The sequence below is a fragment of the Nyctereutes procyonoides genome, unplaced genomic scaffold (assembly GCF_905146905.1).
Source record: "Nyctereutes procyonoides isolate TBG_1078 unplaced genomic scaffold, NYPRO_anot_genome, whole genome shotgun sequence".
NCBI classification, from domain to species: Eukaryota; Metazoa; Chordata; class Mammalia; order Carnivora; family Canidae; genus Nyctereutes; species Nyctereutes procyonoides.
The window spans coordinates 6,362,524-6,384,238 of record NW_026575125.1 but is presented as its reverse complement, the minus strand read 5'-3'; the positions used below and the strand labels follow the sequence as shown (position 1 = coordinate 6,384,238).

The 21,715-nt window shown below is 44.6% G+C and overlaps 1 protein-coding gene across 2 annotated transcripts in view; it reads right to left on the bottom strand.

Annotated features, from left to right (window-relative positions):
* The window catches only part of TBL1X (transducin beta like 1 X-linked), a 216,639-nt gene that overhangs the window by 62,996 nt on the left and 131,928 nt on the right, over positions 1-21,715 (bottom strand). For both annotated transcript variants that reach the window (XM_055337501.1, XM_055337500.1), the window contains exon 3: positions 4,571-4,659. The gene's annotated coding sequence lies outside the window, so the exon portion shown is untranslated. The remainder of the gene's footprint in view (positions 1-4,570; positions 4,660-21,715) is intronic.

Sequence of the window (21,715 nt, the reverse complement as noted above, 5' to 3'; positions counted from 1 at the left end):
TCAAGTTAAATGAGTAACAAAAACATTAAAAAACAAAAACACAAAGGGGTAGATGGGTGGCTCAGTTGGTTAAGCATCTACCTTTGGCTTGGCGCGTGATCCTGCAGTCCTGGGACTGAACCCTGCGCATCCTCAGAAATCCTGCTCAGCAGGGAGTCTGCTTCTTCCTCTCCCTCTGCCCCTCACCCTGCTCATGCTCAGTCTCTCAGTCTCTCTCAAATAAATAAAATCTTTCAAAAAAATTTTTAAAATATTATTAACCTAGGGGCACCTTGGTGGCTCAGGGCTTGAGCATCTGCTTTTGGTTCATGTCGTGATTCCAGGGTCCCAGGATCGAGTCCTACATCAGGCTCCCTGTGGTGAGCCTGTTTCTCCCTCTGCCTATGTCTCTGCCTCTCTGTATGTGTGTCTTGTGAATAAACATATAAAATCTTAAAAAAATATTATGAACCTACATATTAGATAAGACTTCAAGGATCTGCCTATGTATGTCAGCAAATGCAAGAAACAAGTTTTATCATCAAATGCTCAGCAACTTACATCTTCACAGCCACAAGACTGGTTAAAGATGTAAAATACAAAATAAAGTAGTGATAGTAGTAGTAGGTAGGCTTTGCCCTATAGACATTTGGGACCACCTGAATCCGTGGTGGGGCCGTTCCTGTGCATGGTAGGATGCTAAGCAGCAGCCCTGGCGTCTGCCCACCAGATGCCAGTAGCACCAGGTCTTCCAACACGGCCAGATGTCCCCTGGGAAGGGGTGAGGGATCGCCTCTGACAGAATCCTTAGGGTGGGGACAAAGGTCCGGGGCCACTCCTCAGGTCATGGCAAGGCAGCCCTCACATTCCTAAAAGCCTTAGCTCCCTGAACATTGGCAATGCGTCTGCTAAGGGACCATGACTTGGATTCTGTCTTAATCACATCAAGGACCTCACAGAGCTGTTCCTCCAAATGTCCGCCAATTCAAGAAGCAGAAGTTAGGAGAGGGAGAAATAAAACAGGTGTGTTCCTTTAGGTAAGAGCCAGCAAACCGTGGCCTGCAGGCCATGAATAGTTTTTACATTTTTGAGTGCTTGAGAAGAAAATCAAGAGAACCATATTTTGTGACTTGTGAGATTGATAGGACATTCAAATTCCAGTGTCCACAAATAAAGTTTTATTGGCACTCACCCACGGCCACTCGTTTATGTATGATCAACAGCTGTTTTTACACAACAGCAGAGCTGAGTGGCTGTCACAGAGCCCGGCTGGCTCGTGACAGAAAATGCTCTGGTTTTCCCAGCTCTACTGAAGAGTTTCCAGTTTCTTTCCCTTTTTACTTTATTTTTAAAGATTTTATTTATTTATTCATGACAGAGAGAGAGAGAGAGAGAGAGAGAGACAGAGAGAGGCAGAAACACAGGCAGAAGGAGAAGCAGGATCCGTGCAGGGAGCCCGACGCAGGACTCAATCCCAGGTCTCCAGGGTCACGCCCTGGGCCAAAGGCAGACGCTCACTGCTGAACCACTCAGGCGTCCAGAGTTTCTGGTTTCTACATTAGACAACAACTGCCTTCCTCCTTGTCTATTCCCAGCTTGAAAAGCTGCCTGTCTGCTAACTAGCAGGCGATGCCCCCAAATGTGAATGCTCCTCAGGAACAATCCTATCGCTTTAAAGTGAGAGCAAGAAACACCACTGCCAGGGTCGGCCACGAGTGTCTTTCAAAGGAGGCACGTGTAGAAACGAGGTAAGTCTAAGGGAGCATATTATCAGTCCTCACTTTCTGATGCATGGCAGCCGACAGAGAGAGACAGGGCATGTGGTTTACAGAAGACTCCCGATCTTACTGATGCACCTGCAACGCGGGTACTGCAGTAGGTACACAACAGTGTCATGTCCTCGCACAATCCCCAATGACCATCTGCATCTGTAAACTATACAATGAGTCACCAAAGGCTACCAAGAAAAAAAAATCCATAGTCATCTATAAAGTTCAACACCAGTCCCTCGCACACAGTGGGAATTCAATGTGCACTCAATTCGATTGAAACCTGTGTTCCCTAAGCACTGAGTTAATTCTCAATCAACACACTGATGACAAACAGACCTCTCCCATCTTCCCTCTAATATTTAGAAGATGGTTCAACATTTCAAAACATAATGATGAATGGAAGAGTCTAGAAGTTCATCAAAATGCAAAACATAGTTACCATGCAACCTATCACTTCTATTCCCTGACATGTACTCAAGAGATGCCTGCACAAAAACGTGTACACAAATGTTCCTAACAGCAAAAATATGAATAACAATTCATAGTAACTGGAAGATCAATGCAACTCAAATGTCCATCGGCTGATGAACACAGTGTGGTATGACCGTACAATGGAATATTACTCAGCCATAAAAAAAAAAGGTTCATGCTACAAGATGGATGAATCCTGAAAATATTATGTTAGGTTAAAGCCAGGCACAGGGATCCCTGGGTGGCGCAGCGGTTTGACGCCTGCCTTTGGCCCAGGGCGTGATCCTGGAGACCCGGGATCGAATCCCACGTAGGGCTCCTGGTGCATGGAGCCTGCTTCTCCCTCTGCCTGTGTCTCTGCCTCTCTCTCTCTCTCTCTCTGTGACTATCATAAATAAATAAAAATTAAAAAAAAAAAAAAAAGCCAGGCACAAACTCAACTTAGTTAACATTGTCAAATTTTAGTTTTTATCAGCACACTACAGTTTTGAAATATTTAAGTAAAATATCAAGATTCTTATACATTTACTTTTTCAAACAATTTTTACATACTTGGGCTGGGCGGGGGGGGGGGGGGGCTGGGGCAGAGAGAGAATCCTAAGTTAGGCTCCACACTAGCACAGAGACCATTGCAGGGCTCGATCTCACAATCCTGAGAGATCATGACCTGAGCAAAAATCAAGAATCAGATGCTTAACTGACTTAGCCACCCAGGTGTCCCTTTACATACTCTAGTTAAATTAAGGACCATCACCTCAGTTCTGATTGATTTTTTTAAAGCAATAAGCAAAATTCATCACCAAATTTCCATCTTTATGTTTTTAAAAATCTGAAAGATGTTTTATTTTTTCTTAAAAAAAAAATTAAAGACGGGGCAGCCCGGGTGGCTCAGTGGTTTAGCACCACCTTCAGCCCAGGGCCTGATCCTGAAGACCTGGGATCAAGTCCCACGTCAGGCTCCCTGCATGGAGCCTGCTTCTCCCTCTGCTTGTGTCTCTCTCCCTCTCTCTCTCTCTGTGTCTCTCATGAATAAATAAATAAAATATTTAAAAAAATTTAAAGACAAAAATACAAATATAAAAATTAAATAATACAGCAGATACAAAAAGCAAACAATAAGGTTGCCTGGGTGGCTCAGTTAGTTAAGCATCTGCTTCAGCTCAGGTCACATCGGGCTCCCTGCTCAGCGGGGAGAGTTTGCTTCTCCCTCTCCCCCTACTTGCACTCACTCTCTCTCATTCACTCTCTCTCTCAAATAAGTAAGTAAAATCTTTTTTTTTAAAAAAAAAAAAGGTAAATAATAAAATCAAGCCCTAAAATTCCATCTACCCCCAAAAAAATTAAAAAAATTAAAAAAAAAAAACAAACAAAAAATAAAATAAAACTCAATCTACCCAAAGATACCAACTTTTACAGAACTGCCCATCTGTTTTAGTTTGGCATATGGGCTTCAACTCTCGGCACCTGTTTGATTTGGTCTTCTGCAAAATTTATCATCTCCTTGACCTATAAATAATAATCTACATGCTGTTCTAATAAGTTTCAAGGCTAACTAGCAAATCAGTTTGCAGATACACAGAAACTGCATTAAAAAACCAATAAAGCACAAGGGCACCTGGCTGGCTCAGTCAGTAGCACATGCAACTCTTTTTTTATGATTTTATTTACTCATGAGAGACACAGAAAAAGGGGTAGAGACACAGGCAGAAGAAGAAGCAGGCTCCCTGTGGGAAGCCCAATCTGGGACTCAATCCCAGGACCCGGGATCACGCCCTGAGCCAAAGGCAGATGCTCAACCACGGAGCCACTCAGATGCCCTGAGAGCACGCAACTCTTGATCTCGGGGTTGTAAGTTTAAGCCCCATGCTGGGTGTAGAGATAACTTAAACAGTTTTTTTTTTTTTCAAATCTTTAAAAAAGATTAGTTTCTCTAATCTAATTTTGTAATCTTACAGAATTAAAATACAGGAGACAATGTCTATACTCATGTGCCTGATAAAATTAAACCAAAAAATTAATTATAAAGTCACATTGTTGACAAGGAAGTTTGGTTTTAGTTTTAGAAGGTGTCATCCTCTCCTGGTAAGACCTAGAAAAGTTTATGATAACTGGTACAGTGTCCAAAATTTCTAAAAGGCAGTAAAATGCGAATTCATCATTTAGAATTACTATATACCCATAAGGATCTCACGGTGCTCTACTACCTTCAAATTCAACAAGGAGAAAGACCCGTGACTTGAAAAAAATAATTTTAAAACAGAAGTTGCTCAGTTTGGGCAAAATGCACTTCCACTTCTCTAAGGGATTTCAGCTAAAGGAAAAGATCCAACAGCAAGTGGGTTGCTTACCTTTATGGTGACTTCATGTGTAGACCTTTGAACCAGTGAGCTCCCCAGCATCCGATCGTACTAACTGCAAAGTGTCTGCCAGGACCTGCCTGGTGAGAAACGAGATATGAAGAAGAAACTTAAAATTCCTTGGGAAGTATTCATCTCCGGCCTCTCCCACTTCATTGTTTTCTTTTTCACATCGGTGGCATTGTTTCCCTTTTTCACTTCACCTCAAACTTAACACATTTGATTATGTCACAATCTGTCTTACACTTTAACGCAGACAATGCAGTTATACTTGCAGAGTGAAAGATGAGAAATGAGAGTAGCCAGTCGGTATCAACTGTATGTGTAGAAATCCCAAAAGAGTCTCAAAGTAAATAAAATTAATTTTAGTTCAGATTCTGCTACTGGTATCCTTTAACGATATAATTAATGCCTATTTGAAATACTTCTGTCTTAGGGACTGTCTCACATGCAACCAAGAAACTATATACACCTCTGAGAGAAGAAAACATCACTTTGGAGTGAAGCAGGGAACTTTATAGACATCATTTGGGCTAATGTTTATAAGTCTTGCATGCATGTCCATGTGTGTACATATATACCCTTGTACGTTCTGTGCTTAAAAACACAAAGAAACAACATTAGAATCTTTTTTTCAAAAAAAAAATATTTTTTCCCCTTTCGACTTCCCTATCATAAAGCAAAAGAAAGGCACTGGCTCAGTATGGTTCAACTTATCCATTACTGTTGTCATACAGTTCAATTTCACAAGGGTTCCACCATTTGCACTTCTGAAGAAGCCAGGTTTGTAAGCTCCTAAGATAACCTTCATATCAAAAACGTGTTTCTACTTTTCAGTCAATATAAACACTAAGCGATCAACCAGCACTGCCGTAATAGTATTTACCTTCTTCCTCATAAAATGTGCTCAGTTGTGAATGAATCCAGCCTCCGACATTTAAATTAGCTACTACTGTCTATAAGCTCAAAATCTAAGGAAATTAACTGTCATCTTCTCTAAATCCTTATTCAGTTATCTTAAGTGATAAAAAGGTGCAAGGTTAATAGAATTCAAATCCACAAGTGAAGCAATGAGTAAAGGTGTTTCTTTTTTTTTTTTTAATTTTTATTTATTTATGATAGTCACACGGGGGGGGGGGGGGCAGAGACACAGGCAGAGGGAGAAGTAGGCTCCATGCACCGGGAGCCCGACGTGGGACTCGATCCCGGGTCTTCAGGATCGCGCCCTGGGCCAAAGGCAGGCGCCAAACTGCTGCGCCACCCAGGGATCCCAGTAAAGGTGTTTCTTATTAGTGAATACAGAACCTCATGAAATGTTTTAAGGAAATTCAAGAAAGTTATTCCCGTTGAGTCATGTTTATAGCTATACTCCTCAGAGAAAGGAGATTAAAAGGATTTAACAGGTAGGTTCATAGGTCCTTAATTTCCATTACAGTACATTTTTTTTTATTTATTTATGATAGTCACAGCGAGGAGAGGAGAGGCAGAGACACAGGCAGAGGGAGAAGCAGGCTTCTCACAGAGAGCCAGATGCGGGACTCGATCCCAGATCCCAGGATCATAACCTGAGCTTAGAAGGCAGCTGCCGAACCGCTGAGCCACCCAGGCATCCCTATGGTACATTTTTTAAAAAAACATCATAAGGATATGTAGGATAAAAGTAATAACCAGGGCAATTTTTAAAACTCTACCAGTGAAGAAAAATAATGAGATTTAAACAAAATTTCCCTACAACTCTTTGAGTAGAAATTATTCACTGGAGTGAAGCAGGGATAAAGGAATATTGATTTTGCTCATAAAATAAAAATATATTTCACAATGAAGACAATTTCTGTAGAGCCAAAATAGGACAATACTCCTTACAGTACCTGAAACAGAAAGCAAATTAATATTTTTAGAATTGAGCTGTAAATTGCCATGGGGGGGGGAATGGCCTTATGATGAAATCGCTAAATACCATAAAGTATCAAAATATGAGCAGATGTCACCACAATAAGCCCCAAATTGCGTGAAAATTAAAATACTAAAATCCATAATAATTCAATAAGTAATTAATATATAAACAGCTCTTATTACAAGCTGTTCAAAAAAAACCTTTAGAATCAAATTCTTATTCTTTGGTCCAAACCAGATGGTAACTCACAAATGAGAGTGTTGGAATTGAAGATTATCTTTTATATATGTTGTTAAACTCAGTAAGTGTAATTAACATCATCTGTGTGTTATAAACACACAAAAATGGGAAAATTTGACTGGTTCGTAACATTCTTCTGCTTATGCAACGTGTCAAAATTAATTAGTGTATTGATAGAAACAATAGATTAAAATGATAAGTCCGATCCTCCAATACCTAATCCTAACTGACTGTCCCATGACATCAGTACCCGAACAGAACCACCGTCAGTGGCACTGCCACCTCCTGGCAGTGCTGGCCAAGAGGCTGGTGCACTGCAGAGGACTGGTGTGAAATGCCAGATTTTATTTATTTATTAGAGAGAGAGAGAGAGACAGGCAGAGACACAGGCAGAGGGAGAAGCAGGCTCCATGCAGGGAGCCCGACGTGGGACTCAATCCCGGGTCCCCTGGATCACGCCCTGGGCCGAAGGCAGCGCTAACCCGCTGGGCCCCCCGGGCTGCCCCATGCCAATGATTTTAGCAAATGCAATACACTCTTTATTGTCAAAGGTAAATGAAAGGACTGCACAATTTGCCGGCAGGGCATGGTGCAGACCCCACCACGGGCCCCCGCGCGTGGTGCCCTGGGGACAGTCCCAGTGTGGCGCTGACATCACCCTGGCAAGTCCCAGAGTTGCCATCGCTCCAGCCGTGACCTGTCAAGGACGTGCCCCGCGATCCCGCTCCGCCCTGGGCTCTCCGGACTCGCCAGTCCGACCACCTCGCGCCAACGGAAGACGTGGCACCCTCTGCGCCCGGTCTGTCACTTAGCGGGACAGGACCTGTGGCCCAGCCTGAGAGCTCTGCCTGCCCCGGGCCTGGCCTAGTCGCTGGGGCCTCAGGGTCCTTGGCTGAAGCCTTACCCTCCCAGGGCTCCGGGCCGGACAGAGGCCCCGCCCCACCTGGAGCGAGCAAGTGACTCCGCTCAGCGGCTTCTCCGAGGGGGTCGGGCACCGGAGAAACTGGGATTTCTTTTGCTTGGCTCTCGCCGCCCCCACCTCCCCAGCTTTAGCACCCGGTCAGGGGTGCTCACATTCCCTCAGACCCACCAGGGCCACCTGAGTTTGCCAATGGGTGTCCACCAACCTTCTCAAGTTTAATACTGAAATTCAATATTGATCCCGAGAAGAGCATGGAAATTCTCATAGTGTGTTTCAACCAGGGGCGACTGCGCCTTGCACCCCGGGATATATTAGGCGCAGTGTGGAGACAGATTTTGGCTGTCACACGGGGGGAGCGGGTCCAATGCCATCTAATGCTGGGAGGCCAGGGATGCTGCTGCACGTCCTACAACTCGTGGTCTCCTCAGAAGAAACTGATCCACCCCGAAATGTCAATAATGCTGAAGTTGAGAATTCTATTTATTTATTTATTTATTTATTTATTTATTTATTTATTTATTTGAGAAATCTTTTTAATGGAACAGATTTTAGACGAAGTTCTTCTCTTCGTGGCTTCTAATTTTTACTGTGAAATATCAGAAGGTGAAATAATACCTTCCCACAGGTCTTAGATTAAGAAGGAAGTGTCCACGGGAGGCGTCCCTAGATTTGTCATAATGCTTCCTTCCTGGTTGCCAAAGTTTTAAAATTAAAATTAAAACAAATAGCCCACATGGATCACTAAGTCAAGACAAACACACATTTTCACTGATCATAAATTAAATGCTTATCTGTGTAAATATCAATTCTATTTCTTGGTAGAACAGAATCTAATTTGCACAATACAGTTTTTTTTTTAATTGCCTACATAGAATCTCACGTGGATCAGGACCAAGGCCTCTACCGACAGCCAGTGCCATTTGCCAGCCATGTGACAAAGCCACCAAGGAAGCAGCTCATCCAGCCCCAAACAGTCAGATGACCGCAGCCCCAGCTGACCTCTTCACTGCAATTTCAGAGCAGCCCCAACAGAACCACCCACTGAATCACGCCAGCATTCCTGCCCCTCAGAATCGAATACTTTATGAAGGGCAGGCGGGAAAAATGCATGGGGCAGGGCCCCCTCTGCACGTGCCTCTGCATCATTATCCACAGGCTGAGGAGCATGATGTGTGGCGCTGCTGCCAGAGAAATCTAGCACTAAATGAACTGGAAGCCAAGCAGCCAGAGGTTTAAAGTAAGTAGGGGAGAGTTTGCCAAAAAGTGTGTTCCTCAGAAGGAGGTTTTCCAGGTGGTTTGCTCTGCATCATCTGAATACTGCTTCCACAATCCAAGAGGATTGGAAACACGGGTTTTTTTGTACAGTTATTAAAAATCAACAATAGTACAAAGCAAAAAAAAAAAAAAAACAATAATGGTTAACACCAAGCTATGCCTATCGTGTGCCCAGCTCTGTTCCAGGTACTTTTTTTTTTTTAATTTTTTTAATTAAAAAAAAATTTTTTTGTTCCAAGTACTTAAAAGTCATTCATGTAACCCTTTATTAAATAATGAAAGAAGCCTACCTACCAGAACCTCATGCCACACTTTCATGGCTGTACCCCAGGCCCCACCACCAACCATACCACACCAGGTGATCACATACAATAAATCATCATCCTGCTGTCAGGATCCCCTCACGGCTCAGAGCCAGAGGCAGCGGGAAAGCTGTGAACCACCCTCTTCATGGAGCTTCACTTCTAATGGGCCCTTCCACATATGGAGGCGTCCCATGGGTGATGGCACCCCACGGTCAATACACTGTGGTCTGCCCAACACTCTCAAAGTCCTCTCCTAAACAGCTTTCCAACAAATGTTGAAATTCAAAAGACAATTTTCTGATGGACTCTGAACACATCAGTCAATAGACATTCCCATAAATGGAGGTTGTGCCATCGGAAGACTGCACACTCTCCAAGAGAAATATAAAAAACACACTTTTTAGACTTTGGAAGCTTCAAATCTAAAGATGACAGTACTTGACTAAAACGAACACAACTGTGCCAAGATGGTAATGACTTATAAAAATAAATGTTACTTTTAATATTATAATAGTATCAAGAAATAGGGCAGTTCTAGATAAGCCTTTGTCCATTGGGAATTAATCAGGCCATCATCCTCATTTCTCTTTTTACTCATTGAACTAGGAAAATGGGTACTGCGGAGTGAAAAGTCACAACATATGAATTATTTCCTCCTCTCTTATCGCATCTGTTTTTAAAAAAGTCACTTTTGGAATACATTTAGTTTAGGTGGATTAATTCTTGCCACCGTAGTAAACTGTGCCTTTTTCTGTTTATACAGAAGATCAAAGAGACCACACTGAAGGGCCCCCTTCCCTCTTAGAGTTATGCTTAAGACCTAGAAATGTTTTTGTACTGTTAGTGATAAAAGACACTAATTTTGTACACAAATTCTAAGGTCTAACCTCTGATGTTCTTTAAAAATAAGCTTATACGTCAAACACATAAATTACAAACAGGGACACGTTTAAACATTCTTTTTAGAAGTCTGCATGGTCGAGGCACCTGGGTGGCTCAGTTAGTCAACTATCTGTCTTTGGCTCAGGTCATGATCTCAGGGTCCTAGGAACGAGTCCCACATAGGGCTCCCTGCTCAGTGGGGAGTCTGCTTCTCCCTTTCCCCCTCTCCGCCACTGGTTCTTCTCTCTAATGAATTAAAAAAAAATTTTTTTTAAGTTTCCATGGTCACATGACAATATTTGTTGTCCAGCGTCTACAGAAAACATTTAGTAGGAATGTTTCCAGAATTAACACTTTAATATTATTATCTGTAGGTGGTAATCCTGGGTGTGCCATCAATTCTCTTCTAGTGCACAGTAAATTCAATGGATCATTACTCTGCCAATGAGAAAGTTTGGTAAAATTCTTGATCCATATTTGAGAAGGAAAAATGGCTCCTAGTAAAGTGTGTCCATAAAGCTGGCCATCATAGCCAGTTACGGCTGACATCCGTTTCCCAAGTCATCCCGTTAGCACTCTGCACACGACCCGGGACATGTATAGGAGCTTTCTTTAGCACCCCATTCTCTGTGGTCCAAGTAGACAGTGTGGACTGACAAACCATGCACAACTATAAGCATGATTTTCATGTTGCCCAAACTTGGGGCAAGGTTCATTTTAGTGTTGGTTCATAAAATACCAGTTCTTAGATACACTAACATGTGTTACTTAATGCAAAGCTTCCAAGATCGAGTAAGTCTGGGAAATTCTAAGTTAAAAAAGGTAAAACAGATCCGTAAAGCTCAACAAACCCCAAGCCGGATAAACACCAGAGAAAACCCTAACAAGACACAACCAATTTCCTGAAAAATCAGCAGTAAAAAGAAACTCTTAAGAACAGAGGGAAAAAACACAAATTACACCCACAGGGAAATATAATAAAACTTACAAACTTCTTGTCAGAAACGATGCAAGCCAGAAGACAATGGAATGAAATCTTTAGAGAGCTCAAAGAATGTGTCAACTTAAAATTCCATTCTCAGAACAGCTTTCAAAAGTGAAGACAACATAAAGACTCTTTAAGACAAACAAATGCAGAGAGAATTCAATGCCAATATGCCTGTCCTACAAGAAAAATTAATTTAAGTTCTTTAAGGGGAAGAATAATGAGCTCAGATGGACATCTGGATTTATGCAAAGGAACAATGAGCGGCAGAAATGGTAAAACACGAGGGTAAACAGAAGAACATTTTATTCTCATCTGAAATTTCCTTTTACGTATAATTGACTGCTTAATGCAAAATTAGTTAACTGTACTGTGATTTCCTAAACACATGAAAGTAAAATGCATGACAATAGTAGTACCAAGAAGGAGGGATGGAAGAAGAGAAGCACACTGCTGTTAGATCCTCACACACGATGGGGCAAGAGATGCCACTGCAAGACTGTGACAAGTTAAAGACAGCTATCGCAAGCATTAGAAAAACACTAAAAATTGGGGCGCCTGGGTGGCTTAGTCGGCTGAGCATCTATCTGCCTTGGGCTCAGGTCAGGATCCCAGAGCCCTGGGATGGAGCCCCGCATTGGGCTCCCTGCTCAGCGGGGAGTCTGCTTCTCCCTCTCCCACCCCTTCGTGCTCTCTCTCAATAAATAAAATCTTAAAAGAAAAACACTAAAAAATAAAATTAAAAAAAGGTACAGCTAATAGCAGTAAAGTAGAATCACAAAAACATTTTTAACTTATGCAAAGAACTGCAGGAAGAAATAGAATGGTACAAATAGAAAACAAATAGCCCGTGGTAAATGGTATAGCCATTCTGATTAAAACGCTGATTGTGGGACTGGATCAAAAAGCAAGATTGAATAGATAGATAGATAGATAGATAGATAGATAGATAGATAGATAGATAAAATAAATGCAAGATCAAACTACATTGTCCATGACAAAGCCACTCTGGATTAGAATATACTCGGTCCACGAACAGAGCTATGCACGTATGTATACCGAGGACACACACTGGCCATATATCATGGACACATAGTTTCTTTGGATATATGAATTCTTCTCAATTTAGCGCTCTCCTTTGTGATTTCTTTCACTTTTTACCTTTCTTCTTGAATCTGGGGAAGACACGTTTGGGGTGAAGAAAACCTAAAGAACATGTACCACGAGTGTTTCCGGGCACAACATCCATGTGCCTGTGTAAGGGATTCCTGAGTGAAGGTAACACGATGCAGTGGCCCTGGTGCGTCGGAGGCCGACTGTACAAAGCCTAGACCACTAGGCTCCCTAAGAAGTCTGAGCACAAGCACGCGGAGGTTGCGTCCAGCTGTCCACCAAGGACACACACCTCTAGAGGATTAAGAAATGTCACAAATGTGAGAAGTCACAACGTCCGCTCTTGGAAACCCGCTTTGATCGGGGTGGCAGCCATGGGAGGAATGGAGCAGAAGTGGCTTTCCAGAAGGCACGGCAGCACCACCCTGCGCGAGCCCCGCTCCCCACCCTCTAAGAGGTGCTGGTCTGTAACCCCGGCGACCCTCCCGTGCAAGTCTACCCGAGTCAGCTGCCTGGGCCACGGCCCTGGGCCACTGGCCACCGCCGCCGCCGCAGCCGGTACAGGACTCCCGGAGAGCTGGCCTGGCCCATCAAGAGCCTCTACCATGAAGGCTACTACACTTCATTTTAAAATCAGAGAGAATGATGTTTTGTATCTTTGATGAAGATGCGTGCAAGCCAGGCACTTTAGTGAGTATACACGGGTACACGTTTTGTGAATCTTACATGTGGAGAGACACACAGGAACTTCCCAAAGTACTTAATGATGAAATGTTCTCTGTGTGCTCTATTATTTGTCCAGTTAAGGCTCCTCTATTTACTACCCTCCCCTCTTCTAAAATTGAGCTTTGAAGTTAGGAGACTGGGCACCTGGCTGGCTCGGTCAGTGAAGCGTCTGCCTTCAGCTCGGGTCACGATCCCGGGATCCTGGGGTCGACCCCGCATCGGGCTCCCTGCTTCTCCCTCTGCCCCCTGCTCATGCTCTCTATTTCTCAAATAAATAAATAAAAATTTTAAACAAGCAAAAAAGGTTGGGACCTCTCTGGACATGGCAACAGAGGGCAAGTTCCAGGGCCACAGCGCAGCGGTGAGCACGCTTTTTCTGTAAAGGGCCGAACAGTAAGTGTCTTTCTTGGATTCTGCAGCCAGTAGGCCAGACCGTTACAACTACTCACCTCCCCCGGAAGCTCAGTGCAGGAATGACAATATGCAAAGAGATGCGTGAGGGGCTGTTTCAGTAAAACTTTATCCACAAAAATAGGCCGTGGGCTGGGTTGGCCTCTGGGCAGTAGCTTGCCCACACCTGCCTGGGGGCACTACCGTGTTAGATTTATTGAGCTGTGCACTCCTGACTCATTACTAAATTTGACCAGACAACCTACTAATTTCAAGGGGGACTTTAGACACCCAACGTGCAAAGAAAGAGAAGTGCTTTATTCCAGAAGTAAAGCAGGTCTGTGCTTTGTTACGGAGAATGACCACAGTGAAGGAGAACCAGCAGGAGCGTGCCGGGCTCTTGAGCACCGGTCTCTGGGCCCTGGGCATTCACACGGCTGCCACCAGGAGTCCTTTGGCCAGTCGTGCAAATGTCACATCATGTTAACGTGGTGCTTTCAGGACCCAAGTGCAGAAAGTTTCATTAAACTTCCCAGTTCCTTCATGGGTCACAGAAGTGTGAAATTAAACAGAATGACCTCATCAGTTTGGAAACGACATCTTTCATTTATTTTGCCTTTAAAACTTATGATAGGTAAGTAGACTTCAGTTTTTAGAGAGGTCTTAGGTTCACAGCAAAACTGAGCAGGGGTACAGAGAATTCCACACGCCCCTGCGCACACTCCCGCCCAGCCGGCCCCCTCTCCGCACCCCCACCGGACGGGGCCTGCGCGCGTCCTGAACCTCCACTAACGTGGCACTCCCAGCCGAAGTCTGTGGTCTCCCTTAGGGCTCACTCTTGGTACCGTGCGCTCTGTGGACCGAACAAATGTCCGGTCACATGTATCCACCCCTACAGTAGCCCCCAGAGAGCCTCTGTACTCCGCCGCTTCCTCTCTTCCTTCCCCAACGCCTGGCGATCGTTGACCTTTTTTACTGTTTGTGTAAAACTTTCTCTTTCCAGAACATCCCAGTGTTGGAATCCCATAATACAAAGCCTTTTCAGACGAACTTCTTTTCACTTGGTCATGTGCATTTCAGGATCCTCCAGACCTTTTCATGGCCTGATAGCTCATTTCTTTTGAGCGCTGAATACTAGTCCAGGGTCTGGATGGACCACAGCTTATTTACCCGCTCACCTACTGAAAGACATGTCATCTAGGTTGCTTCCAGGTTTTGCCAGGGATGAATCAGGCTGCTGTAAACACCGGTGTGCAGGCTTCTGCATGGACAGAAGTTTTCAACTCCATTGGGTGAATTTTAGGTTTTTAAATGCCATTAAAATTATGTAACTACTAGGTGTTCACGGGAGAGATTTTAAGTGGGTCTCAATTATAGGCAGTTTTGACCTCTGAGGGTCCATCTGCCCCAAGGGCAATGTCTGGAGAATTTCTGGTTGTTGCAAGGTGGGAGAGAGGTTCTACAAGCATCTAACGGGTAGAGGCCATGGACACTGCTCAACACCTCACAGCACAGGTCGCAAATGTCAACAGAGCCCAGGTTGAGCAATCCGCACACGTAGGTAAAATGTGCAAAGTCTTGTAAGTCGCTACCTTGCTGGCTCTCAGTGTGTAGGGAGAAGCTCTGTAGCAGGCTGCGCTGCGTGTTCTGATTTTTAACACAAATTTTACAAAGTATAATCTTTTAATTCGGTCACGAGAGGCACAGCTCAGCTGTTTCCATCATTAAAATTCTTGAACGGCAAGGCTCACTACGCTCTCACCAATATAAAACCGCTCCCTGCCCCGCCCCCACGTGCAGAGGAAGTGTTATCGTCTATAAATCCCCTTATGTCCAGTATGTGACAGCGGCCCTCTTCATCATTCCCATTTGGGAGGTAAAAAGGCTGAGCTCTAGAGAGTTTAAGTGAACCGTCTAGACTAGTTTCAAAGCTTCTAAGTGGTAGAATTTGAACCCCAGAGTTCTGGCTTTGATTTGAGTGCTCATATCCTTCCATATCACACCAGTTCATAATGTACAATAATCTGGATGGAAGGCAGGTCAGAATGTTGTACAACAGAAATAAACAGGAGTTTGCAGCTGATAATACCACTTATTGAAGAGAAGTCTTCCAAACACTCTGGATAATGGATTTGCACCCATTACATGTCATTCATTCGGCTCCTCTTTCAGAGCCTGAGTGGGTCTGAAATGGATTTAGCCATTTACACCGTACTTACAAGCAACTGGGTTCAATTTGTTTTTGGATTTTCTGTGAGATGTGATCTTTTCTGATGGACTCACATCAAGCTCTCCCAGCCAGTCTCTGTCAGGTGTCCAGACCACGGCGGCAGGAGCAAGAGCGAGCCATCGTGGGGTCTGCATTCTGTTCATTCTTATTACGCAAAATCCAGGCAGACTGGAGTCTTGGACCAACACTGCATATCTTATTTATGGAGACCATTCATTCACAGACGAAAAGGTCATTCCCCTCACCAAGAAAGCAGCAGAGTGTGCAGCCAGTTGAGTAAGTACAACTGTGGAAAACAAATTTCCTTCCTGACCCACAGAATTCCAGTCTTGGGCAGTAAATGCCGTGCCATGTCTACAGACCCTAATTCCTGTGAAAACGGTTACACTGCTGCTCGATCTGTCTACGATGCAGTGCTTCCCCCCAGTCCATCCCTGGTACTGGATACTTGGCAAGGCCACGAGCAGCAGGAATTATGAGAGCAGATGGTTATAAAATCAAGGGAAGTACGTACACCGCACCGGAGAAGTGTGTATTCTTACATTAGGCCTTATTTTATGCATCTGTAGCTACAACCTGAAGTATCACCCCGTTCCTAAGATGAATGTCACTCTCTCTGTGAGAAGCGCCAACCTCTCAATGTACTTCCAGACCTTTCCTTTCTTGCTATCTGCCACTGCCCCCTCGAATCCACCGCAGGTGTGGATGCCACTCAGCCCTTGGAGAGTGAGACCCCCTCTGCTTTCTTGGACACGAGGACCCAGTAGTTACATTTTCTTCCTCAATGTCATGTGGCTGAACGGCAGGTGACACCGGTTTACTCCTGTGTGTGACGGCTGCAAATGGAGTCTGTGGCAGTCAATCGCTTGGGGAAACAGATACTTCAGGAGCTTTGTTTGAAGCCATGACCAAGAATCCTAGCATCTCATGAAAACGCGCTCGGACGTCAATCGTGGGAGGCAGGTAGCTGTCGCTGACCTCTGCACAGGAACGAGAGAGGACACTGCGAGAGCACAGACTCCGGCTAGAGGAGGGCCGAGCACTCCATCTGTCAGCAAGACTCATGTTTTCTGGGGCGCCCGGCTGGCTGGCTCAGCTGGTAGAGCATGCAACTCTTGATCTCGGGGTCGTGAGTTTGCGGCCCACAATGGGCACAGAGATTACTTAAAAAAACAAACACACAAAATGTTGACTCGTATTTCCCTACAATTTAAAAGGATGACGGAGGGGCGCCTGGCTGGGTCAGCTGATGGAGCACGCAACCCTTGATGTCGGGGTCATGGGTTTAAGCCTCATGCTGAGGGCAGAGATAATGTAAAAAATAAAACTTTAAAAAAATAATAAAAATAAATTAGAGAAAATAAAAGGGCGACTGAATCTTGTGACAGAAAAACACATGGTTTAAAAACTTGTAAACTTTCTGTAAGTCAAAAGAGCTCAGCTGACGGGTCAAAATCCCCAGGTTCCTGGGGGCTTGTGACAATCCCACTGGCTTCCGAGTCTGAGCTGGGGTGCTGAGCCCACAGAAAGCAGAGGCAGCTCGTCCTGCCCAATCAGGAGCACATAGGCCAAAACGCCCGTGTGCGGTGCAAAGAGAAGCACAGCACTGTGTGACGCTCAATGGTAGCGGGAATGCGGTGTTCCACGTGGCTCTGTCCCCCACACGGTCACCCCCCACCCCAGCATCTCAGGGGCTCTGCAAGTGCACTGCCAGGAAGGTGTGAACCTGGGAGCAGTCCCAGGCCATCTGGGCCTCAACCCTCCACCCTCCTCCCCTGCCCCACAGTGTTGTCTCCAGGGTGCACTTTTAAGGGACTCTTAAAAATAAGCGCCAGGAAACCCAGTCGTTGCAACGGTCAGCATTTCCCTTGAAGGTCAAAGTCTGGCCTCTATCTTGCTTGGCCCTCTCAGCCACGCTCTACTTATACCCGGTCTCAGCTGGCTTCCTCCTCCCTGGATTCCAACGTTCTTGTTTCCCAGAAATTACACTCAGTTTTGGGAAAGGGGAATGTCTCCTTTACAAAGCAATTTGGCAGACTGTCGGAGAAGCATCGTGGTCCTGGAGTGAGGCCGGCCGTGGCTAAATCCCAGCATCCCCCACGGAGGGCTGTGTGTCTCCTGGTGAATAACTTCATCTCTGTGCCACGCAACACACACAGCGCTCTATAGTGACACCGCACAGATTCATATAGTCAAATATATGTGACACTGGACACGTAGGCTTGTATCAAATGAAATTATGAGAATACTCATGGAACAGCAACAGCTGTCAACCCTGGCCGCTGGAATGGTGCTATGTTCCTTTTGTTCTACTAATCATTCTCTCAGGTTTTTACAGGGAAGAGAAAAACTGTGAACCTAAAAAGACAAAACAAGATGAATCTTATTTGTATTTTATCACAATTAAAAAAGAATCTTTTTTTAAGATTTTATGTATTTATTCATGAGAGACACAGAGAGAGAGGCAGAGACACAGGCAGAGGGAGAAGCCAGGCTCCCCACTGAGCAGGGAGCCAGGTGCAGGGCTCGATCCCAGGACCCTAAGATCATGACCTGAGCCGAGGGCAGATGCTGAACCAGCGGAGCCTCCCAGGCGCCCCTCACAATTCAAAATTGTTTCAATAAATAAAAAATAAAAAGCCAAGACGAACCCAAAAACGTTTACACCACTCACTACTCTAAAGGCCTAGGTTTTACGAAGTCTCTCCCAAGAGACGCAGACGGTCACACGAGTGTGAGGGAATCAAGTTCTCATTTCGACTGGGACATAATCCTGTTTATCGGTGGTTTTCTTAAACGGAGGCATATTACTTGGTTCTCGAACAAGTGCATTTTTAACTGAGCAAGCGTGTTTGGGAAGGGAAGTAAGCACAGTCTGAGGGGAAAACAAATCGGATCAGACGAACTGTGGACACGAGGATTCTCGAAGAGCGGGTTGGGAAGCGCTTCAGCTCTGCTTGCCCGACGCCTCAGCAGCCGACCTCCTCCCGACACATCTCACGGCTCCGTTGTCCATGCAAGTGCAATTTCAAACACAATTTCAAAAAGGGGGAAAAGTGCCAGCGCTCCGTTTCCTCTAAAAATCAAATCCAGGGATCCCTGGGTGACACAGCGGTTTGGCGCCTGCCTTTGGCCCAGGGCGCGATCCTGGCGACCCGGGATCGAATCCCACGTCGGGCTCCCGGTGCATGGAGCCTGCTTCTCCCTCTGCCTGTGTCTCTGCCTCTCTCTCTCTCTAGCTGTGACTATCATAAATAAATAAATAAATAAATAAATGAATAAATAAATAAATAAATAAATAAATAAAATGAATAAAATAAATAAAATAAATAAATAAAATAAAATAAAATAAATAAAATAAATAAATAAATAAATAAAATAGATAGATAGATAGATAGATAGATAGATAGATAGATAGATAAATAAATATCAAATCCAGGGAGGGTAGGGTTTCGGTGTGGTCTCCGATTTAAGCGCAGCCTGGTTTCTGTGGAGCCTGTTCAAATTTCTGCTAGGAGCTAAGATCACGGTCCCGAGGTACAGAAAATCCTAGGTGGATGGAACCCCGGGGCGGTATGCCAAGCGAGGTCCGAGAAGGACAAGTGCCGTCTGATTTCACGGATCCAGTAGCAGAGAACAAACCCAGGCTGCCAGCATGGAGGTGGCGGAGGCGACCGCCCACGGCCGGAGCAGGGCCTCCGTACAGCGCTCCGCGCCCACCGGGAAGCTCTCGCCACAAATTACTCTCTGAACGCAGGGCTGCCCCGAAACGAGATTCTGAACATTCTGCTCAGATGAAGGGAGATGCTGAACGGAGGAAACCGATGCTATTTCAGATGCCCGGTTGTGCGAATAGAACTTTGCACAACGCACACGCAGCCCTCGCAGCGGAGAAAAAGAAAAGTTCTTTACAAAAAACGTTGAAAACACCCTACGGTTCCAAGTGTGACATTTACATGGTTTTATTGAAATATCACAGATTAAAAATAGAAGACTGCCTTTTAGTAGGGTACAGACCTTGTCCAAAAAAGCGTAGGAAAAAAAGCGAATTTTGAGAAACAAACCACAAATTTCGTTTCCTCCATTAGTCAGAGCTTTCTCTCTTATTCACTGGAAGAGAGAATTTCTTAAAACACAGGACAGAGAGGCAAATTTTGGTACTGGAAATGGAAAAGGAAATGTGTCTGAAATGGGCAAGCCTCGAACTTGGTTGGGGTGAGGGCGCCTGGCTGACTCAGGAGGTGGCGTGTGCAACTTCTGCTCTCGGGTGGTGAGGCTGAGCCTCGCACTGGGTGTAAGAGATTAAAAATAAAATCTTAAAACAAGACAAAAAACTTGACTCTGCGGCTTCAGCAATGAGCACCGGATGCTTACATGTGAAAATGGGGCGGAAACGAGGTTTGGAACAGCGTGATTAAGGAGGTGGGTAGTGTGATGGATCTATGGAGAACCTTGGAAAAGCCCAGGTTTCGTAGGCGCAGGGGTCCACAGATGTAAATATGCTTGTCTGACCTCTTACAATTCCAACCTGTTAGACCAGAGGTTGGCAGGCTCGTTCCCGAAGGGTCTGAGAGTAATTATTTTTGGTGTCGTGGGCCATATGGCCTCCTCTGCTACAATCACTCCACTCTACCTCTGTAGGGAGAAACAGTCATGCACAACACACACGCCAATGGGTGGAGCTGCGTTCCAACAAAACTTTAATTATGTACAATAAAATCTGAATTTCAGAGAATGTTCACGTATCATGACATTCTTCTTCTTCTGATATTTAAAAATGTAAAAGCCATCCTTAGCTTGTTGACGGTACGAAAGTAGGCACCGGGGCTAATTTTGGCCTGTGGGCGTTCGCTAGCTCTTATGTTAGATAACATGAGTCATGGTTGGATGCCATTTCTATCACATCTCACAAAGATTACTTCAAAATGAACCCTCAGGAAAACAGTATGATGGTCCCCCCAAAAAACTAAATATAGAAGAACTACCATACGATCCAGCAATTCCACTTCTAGGTATAGAACCCAAAGAAGTTAGAGGAGGAAGGTGAACAGATACTTGGACTGTGGTTTTTGTGTAGCGGCAACATTTTTCACAACAGCCAAAGATGAAAACCACCCACGTGTCCACTGGGGGACAAATGAATAAAACAAAGCTTATATGTATTATACACATACATATAGACACGATGGAGTAGTAGTCAGCCTTTGAAAAGAATAAAATTCCGACCCATGCTCCACTGTGGGTGAGCCTTGAGGATATTACGTGAGGGGAAATAAGCAGACACCTAAAGGCGAAGAGTGTAGATCCTACTCATGAGAAGTACCTAGCGTGGCTAAAATTAGACCCAGAGAGCGGAATGGGGTTGCCGGACCGGAGGGTGGGCTGAACAGAAAGGAGTTGTTGCCGTTAACAGGTACAGAGTCTTAATTTGGGAAGATGAAAAAGTTCTGGGGATGGACAGTGCATCTACTTAATGCAACTATAGTTAAAGTTTGCCACTTTGTGTTTATTTTTTTAAAGATGATTTATTTGGGAAAGAGAGTGTGTACGTGAGCTGAGATTGGGGGGAGGGGTGGAGAGAGAGAGAGAGAGAGAGAGAGAGAGAGAAATCCCCAGCAGACTCCGCCATGAGCAGGGAGCGCAATGCAGGGCTCGATCCCAGGACCCCAAGATCACAACCTGAGCTAAAATCAGGAGTTGGATGCTCAACCGAGCCACCCAGCCATCCCCAAATGGTAAGTTTTATGTTATGCATCATTTATACCACAACAAAAGAAAAGTTCAAAGAAAACGAGTCTTCAATACAAATGCTTTTCTTTCAAAGATCCTGCTCACTGGCTAAAAAGAAAAAAAAAATATATCAAAATGGTGTGAGAGTTAAACTGGACACCAGCCAACTTATTTGGAGCTAGCGTCAAGAATAACCACTTTTTTTTTCCTGAGCCAGTTTCAAACTCTTACCTACAAAATGCAAAATGGGACTCAGTGCTCTCTTCAAATCCATAGGTGACACTGTGAGATACCTCCTGGTGGAAGAGTCATTCTCTGGAAACAATCTCAGAATCTTGGCACTCTCTGAAATGTCTGCATGTGAGTCAAACCCAGAAATTCTTAAGCCAGTTTCTGGCCCTGGAGAATTTTAGCTACATGGTAGCAGAATGACACATACAGTTT